General features: G+C 36.3%; 1 long non-coding RNA gene across 2 annotated transcripts; it reads right to left on the reverse strand.

Moving 5' to 3' along the window:
- Positions 1-1,323: 1,323 nt before the first annotated feature.
- On the reverse strand, positions 1,324-5,056 carry LOC309705025. Of its 2 annotated transcripts, none has more exons than XR_014276432.1 (5): positions 4,954-5,056; positions 3,205-3,594; positions 2,895-3,047; positions 2,532-2,608; positions 1,324-2,432 (listed from the first exon to the last, which is right to left on the reverse strand). It is a non-coding gene; the product is annotated as an uncharacterized lncRNA (long non-coding RNA). The 2 variants fall into 2 exon arrangements; XR_014276433.1 differs by having other exon boundaries at positions 2,525-2,608.
- Between the last annotated feature and the right edge of the window lie 617 nt (positions 5,057-5,673).

Here is a 5,673-nt window from a genome sequence, read left to right on the forward strand (position 1 = left end):
CTGGACCTCAGCATTCCTTCCAATTTTGACCAGCGATGGCTTATTTACAAGTTGGCCACACACAAATTTGTTTTTCTTTCTGCTATACCCGCGTCACTTTGTGTTGTTTGAAATAAGTGGGAACATCTATAAAGTCACACAGTAATAGAAGCCGCGCAGCTGAAGTCACGACGCAGCCTAAATGAAGTGTGTCATAGTCCCAATAACTCTTATGTGCATAAATATAGTGGTGGACAACTTGTAATGTAAACCCAGACTGATTGTTACTAAAGGTATAAGTGAAGTTGGTGAGCATAACTGGGCCTGAATGTCAGCAATATCTTAGTTTTAAAGCCTGTTGTAATGTTAGTCTGTCTGCCTGGTCTTAAGACCATTTAACTGTTGAAGACAGCAGAGCTGATACCAGCATCAAACCATTCAGTTCATTTATATATTAATGTTAGTTAAATTAAACATTTGAACAATGTATTTCATCAGTTATTAACTTATGTTGCCAGCCTTTTGCTTTGACAATGTGTATGATTTAAATTTCATTTACTTAGTATTGGTAACCAAATTGTGCATTTTTAAAACGGTTCCTTAGATTTCATTTTTAAATGAAATTAGCTGGAATCACAGCTGTCGTTAGCTGTCAATGTACCCATCTTTAAGTAACAATGTCACCATGTTTCAATCAAGCAACAATGTCCTCGGCTGAAAAATTAAGCCTGGTTGGAAATGACCAACACTGCAGTTCCAGGAATGACCACTAGAGGCTGGCTTCCAAAGAGATTCAGTTCTTATACCATGTTTATACCCAGGTACAAAAAAATGCTTTAGTTTCTTCTGGATAGAGATCTAAGATGTAATTCCCTGACAGCGACATCAATCACCAAAGCCTTCTTCCTCTGGCATTTTTGCACAGCCTGAACCTGGTTTAAAGTTAGCCATTTAAACTGAGTGTGACAGACAGGGAGTTTTTCCTTCCCACTGTCGCTAAAGAGCTTGCTCATAGAGGTCATGTGGTTGTTGGGTTTTTCTCTGCATGTATTATTGTAGGGTCTATCCTACACTGAAAAAAAAAGTTCTTTCAATTTACTTGATTTTATTGTGTACATCGGTCCCACATAATATGAATAAGTATGACTGACTTAATTTTCCACTTTCCCTCAAGTAATTAATGCTTGTCAGATCAAAGTATTTTATTTATATCAGATTACTTTAAAAAATCATGTTTGATGTACTAATATTAATCTATTATCATAATATCAATGTATTGCATAATGTCAATATATTTTAATGTTTAACACCAACTTATTTTTATTTGCCAGTGGTACGCAATGATATTATGTAATGTAAACACATTGCAATTATGTTCCTGCAACACAAATTATGGCTTTAAATCCTACTTAATTTTTTCAATTGAAATATTAACTGATTATTATTGACAAAAAAGGCAAAGACTGTGAGTGCTACTGAACAATTCACCTTTATTAAACTGTAACAGCAGTGAAAGCAGCAATTCTGCCATGAACAAGTCCAAAATCACATCCATGTAAACTTGTTAACACATTTTTAAAGATAGCCTGCAGAAATAACTAAAAGAAAAAGTTAGTTTGAGAATATATTTGCAAATATTTCACAAAAAACTGACCTTAGCAGCAAATAAAAGAAAGTGCTTATAGATGATCCTGTCATCTCTTACATATAAAACATTTGTATTAATTACACAATTGAAAATGTAAACTAAATTAAGACTACCTGAAAAAAAAGCAACACGCTTTTATGAATAAACAGATTTACCCAAATATAACTTGTGTGTTATTTGACAACAGTTTCAGCTTCTGTACAAGTATTTACCTGTATAAGATTTCAACTAAGTTGAGCCTTAAATGACATTGTTACATAACTAATACCAAACACCTACATGAATTTTAATCTTCATTTTAAACATGTAAGCAGGACATTAAGGTTGACTTAGAACATATTGCTAAAAATCGTCAGTAAAAATTTCTTACAACATGATACCAAAAGGAAAAATTATCCTGCATTGCAGTCACATGAGGGGAAAGCAATAAAAACATAAGCAGTATAACATTACTGAACACAAAATGAAAAACTGCAAAGAATTGCAGAAGTGCAGTCTTTGACTTCTCAATGAAACAGATGGTTTTTGAAAGCAAGAACTTTAGAGAGTTTAGCTCCATCCAGTTCCATGAAAACCTTCTGGAAAACGTCAAAGTTGTAGCAAAGGTCAGCAGGGTAGGCAAGGTTTAATGCATACATGAGTCCAAATAGCATTATCACAGCAAATGCTACATTATCCAAAGTCTTCGCCACCCTGATGCCTGCAAGGACAACTCTTGTTCATCTGCTGAAGCTTGCTCTTTAAGAAGATAAATTCAAACAGTGGTGTCTTCAACAGTCTCACTGATGGCACGTTCTTCCATGCCCTGTAAAAAAGAAGCCATGTTAGTCATTTCCAAGTAAGTAATATGACACACTGTGGAAAGTCCAAAAAAAAAAAAAAAAGACAAGTACATACCACATACTCATGGATAAGCATGCCAGGGTCTTCACCCATGTAGATACACACTCCCTTAACACACTCAGCATCAACATCTTCACACTGAAATGAAATGTATGTAATTAGCATCTTCATTCAGCCCTTGTCCTTCATTTAAGTTTTAATAGTGTACTTTACATGAATGTTTTTAAAGTAAAGGCACACAAATTAATAATAGGTTTACTGGCAATTAATAATAAGTTGACAAAGTGAAGGTTAAAAAAAACAAGCAGATGTAAAAATACAAAATGAGAGAATTTATCATGGGAAACATTTGAAATCTTCCACAATTATAAAGTTTCATCCAAAGAGGATCATGTTAAGTGAATGTTGAGGCTTTATCACTTACATTATCCATTTATGCCACAATTCTTTTCAGTATTAGTCCAAGCTCTCCTCTTCTGTTGACCAACTTCACCAGGTTGTCCAAGTGGAGATCCAGCTGAGCCAGGAACTTTGTTTGAGGGGGGATAGTGGCAATTCTCTTAAACTCAGCGTTGATCTGAAAACATGAGCACAGAGAAATGAGCTTCAAAGGTTTAATGCCTGGAAGAAGGCCGCAATCACTCATGCTGAAGAAATGGGCTGTCAAATAACAACTGTGCCTTAACCATTTTAGGCTAATACCACAAGAACACCGTGTATGAGGCAAACCTTACCTCATGGAAATCAAATAGAGCAGGCCATCTTGCCATGAAAGCCTCCACCATTGGTGCATCACGAACAACTTCATGTCTTCTGTATGAAAAAGTCTTTTCCATCTTGAGTTTCACCAACTCTGTTACTCTTTTTTATGTCCATGTGGTGGGCTTTGACATGTCAATAGCTTTAAGAGTCCCCTTGTCTGCTACTTCTGAAACTGAGGTAAGGTTAAGAAACTCATTCCCAAACAAGGAATCCATAAACTGAAGCTGCCCTGAAGACAACACTGTCTCTTGACTTCAACGATGAGATCCTCAGTTGATTCAGGCGCTCCATTAGAGAGTGAGCCTTCGACAGGTTCCGTCAGCCAAAACAGTCTTTAGGACCATAGGACTCCCCATAGGACTCTGTAGGAAAAAAAGAATTAAATATCAGACATTCAGAAAGAATCCTTTCAGTTTAGTTTTCATAAAGCTATCCATACCCAATACTCAAAGTTATAAAGATCAGACATAAAAAAGTAGAATTTATCTAATGAAATACATGCGACTAAACCTATTACACTTATATGAACACCTTTTATTTCTATATGCCTTTTTAAAGTCACAATGTGGACTGATCCAATCTCATAGTCAACCAATGGATAAGTATCAAGGAGTTCACAGAGTGAAGCGAGAGTGAATATTCTTGTGGATACTGGGCGGAGCTCAAAAGCTCTGTCGTGCTCTCTGTACCAGCCACCAAGCTCTCTGACAATGTAGAATATGCTGTGGTACAATGCAGATATGGTTTTTCAGTATTCTGGCAATCCACCTGCTGCCCTTTGGGCCAGTACCATTCCCTTTCTATAAGTTATACTCTTTATGTCACACACTGTGCAAGGTTGACCTCTAGAATGTCAGGGAATATGTACCTAATGACTTAAGCTATCTCCTCTTTAAGCAAATCCACTAGAAAGGCCGATACAGCTGAGCTCTCTAATTCAGACTTGCCAAGAGATGGGGAGTTTAGATGGTAAGCTATAATCATCTGATGTTTTGACTTCTGTAATCATAAAGGTAAAAATTCCACCATCACAAAAAACATTAATTTTAATTGAAAAAAGGTATTCCAGTCCAGAAGAGCATCAATGGTTTCTTTAAAGTACCAATCTTTCCCTCATTTATACATAATGTTTTGAGAAGCAGCTCACATACGTTCTACACAAACTAGAAAAAAAGAGGGGGGGAAAGGGTCCTAATTTGTTTTGGGCCGATTTTGGAAAATTCACTATACATCACTTAATAAGACATAGTCTGTTGAACAAACTTATCTCCTTGTAGATATCTGCTGTATTATTTGGGCATGGTGGCAGGATCCTTCTTATAACTTGAGTGCATGTCATCAGCAAGAATTAAGGTATGGCACTGTGGCCCTCCCAGCTTCTGAAACTCTGACGGTTACAGCCGGACAAATTAGCCAATGTAGCCATAGCTAGCACCAGTAACACAAACACTATTGCGCTCTCAGTGACGTTTTAACTTGCTAAGCCATCAAAAACGTCAGTGCTCTCTGTAACATGCATAAATTCCATATCTGACCGACAACAGCTGCTTTCTCCCGACTATGTGCAATTTGTTAATATTTTTCAGCTTTAGCCACAAAGCTAATACCAACTTTAGCTAGCACTGTAAAAACAACATTACAGATTACGTTTCATATAGCATGCACTACAACAATTCTGTGAAAACGTACCCAACTAAAACAAATGTATTTAAATTACTTACCTTCTCACTATGCCTGACTCAGTGCCAAAGGTTGCATGTGGCTGAACAGTCTTCCAGAATCTGGCGGTCAATTGCGCTCTCCTTAAATTATGTTGTTGTCTTATTGGATAAGACTCTAGCTCTTATTATCCAATCGCATTTAGTTGTTGTCTTTGAATATATTGCATCATTTCCGGTTGTGGTCAAACATGATTACAATGGTTTTAGTATTCTAATTTAGTCACTTTAAATCAATGCAAGAAAAATGAGTAGTCTCAGTATTGTTTATAATCAAGTAAATGGTACTTTATTTAATCATGTAAATAAGAGAAACATGAGAGGCTTGTGTAGCATTAACTAAATTCATTTGTGCAAATTCAAAAGCCTGCCAATTCCCATTTTTTCAGTGTACAATATAAAGCACCTGAGGCGACTGTTGTTGTAATTTGGCGCTCTATAAATAAAATTATATTGAATTGAAGGATGTGGTTATGGATTTAATAAGGAAATGGGCACTTTGTGGGACAGGTGGTATTCATTTAAGCTCTAGCTGTCTGCTAGGTATCCCTTACCTGCACCAGCCAGCCAGAATGAAATGTCAGCATTTTATTGATATGTCACAATAATTAGCAGGTACTGGTATCTGTGTGATATGCTTGCTAGCCGATGTTAGCTCTCTGTCCTCTTGTTTAAATATGGACACTTACTGAAAAACAAAAACAAGTAAAAATAGATGATGAT

The sequence above is a fragment of the Aulonocara stuartgranti genome (genome assembly GCF_965226115.1).
Source record: "Aulonocara stuartgranti genome assembly, chromosome: 4".
Taxonomy (NCBI): domain Eukaryota; kingdom Metazoa; phylum Chordata; class Actinopteri; order Cichliformes; family Cichlidae; genus Aulonocara; species Aulonocara stuartgranti.